Consider the following 1,426-nt stretch of genomic DNA (forward strand, 5'->3'; position numbering starts at 1 on the left):
ATGCACAAGCATCCTACTATGAGGAAAGGATTAAATCAGTCTCAAATTCCCTCCGCGAAGTTTTCAAGATTGCGAAGCATCTTTTAAAACTACCGGTCATGGATGCTCCCCACAAGGGATCTCATGCACGGAGCAAAGAACTGGCAGAGTTATTTTACAATAAAATTCATGAGAAATGTAATTCTTCCACACGCCTCCTCAGGTAATCTGTCATTTGTGGAGGACTCCGTGCCCAGTGAGCATTCTCTCAAGGAAATTCCCTTGATGGATTTTGACACTCTGGTAAACATCTCTGCCCTGGTAAAACCTGGCTCTCCCAGTGAACGGGCATCCCCTCATTTTCTAAGTAAGGCTGTGGAAGTAGTTCTCCCGGTGTTACGGAAGCTGATCAACTCCTCTAACATGACTGGACTAGTACCGCCACTGTGGAAACAGGCCATTGTGAAGGCGCTATTGAAGAAACTCAGCCTTGATCCTGATATTCTTGGAAATTATTGTCCTATCTCCCTTCTACCGGGGATCAGTAAAATGCTAGAAAAACATGTAAATTCAGTTATTTCTACCTTCCTTGAATCCCATAATATACTTCACCCCTTGCAAACTGAATTCCGCGCCCAACATGGGACTGAAACTGCTTTTCTGGCTGTGGTAGAAAAGTACAAAAAGATTATCGGCCGAGGAGCTTTCATCCTTTTGGACCTCAGTGCCGCCTTGGACACTGTCAACTATGACATCTTGATCCACAGGCTGAGGAATGTTGGATTATCAGGCGGTGTTATCACCTGGCTGCAGTCCTTCCTTCAGGATAGGACTTTCCAAGTCTTTGAAGGAGACAACATTTCAAAACATATCCCACTTAGCTATGGCGTCCCTCGGGGCTCGTCCCTGAGCCCCCCCATGTTTAATGTTTATATGAGCCCCCTGGCACAGATTGTGCTCCCTTTCGGGATTGAAATTGCCACCTCCGCCGATGACACCCAATTAGTGCTGGCCTTAAATCACCCTGAAGACACAGCGCACTGCCTGGAAAGAGTTGCTAAATGGATTGAATCCTCCTTTCGTAAATTGAATGGGGACAAGACGGAGCTTATCCTGCTGGGTGGTTCACCCATTTTTGACTTTGGTTCAGCAAGGCCAAGCTGTCTTGGCTCCCTGCCCACGCCCAAAAACCTGGACAAAAGTCTGGGCATGTGGTTAGAATGGTCATTCACATTTGATCATAAGGAGACAAAACTGGCTGCTTCCTGCTATGGAATTCTACAAAGGCTACGCAAAGTAATCCCGCTCCTCCCCTTTACAGCAATGAGACTCATGGTCCAGGCCTTGAGCCTCTTCCGCCTCGACTATGGAAACCCTCTGTATCTATGAGCCCCAGGGGCTACCACAAACAAATTGCAAACAACTCAGAACTGTGCAGCACGTATGC

This window comes from Lissotriton helveticus, chromosome 7, assembly GCF_964261635.1.
Source record: "Lissotriton helveticus chromosome 7, aLisHel1.1, whole genome shotgun sequence".
NCBI classification, from domain to species: Eukaryota; Metazoa; Chordata; class Amphibia; order Caudata; family Salamandridae; genus Lissotriton; species Lissotriton helveticus.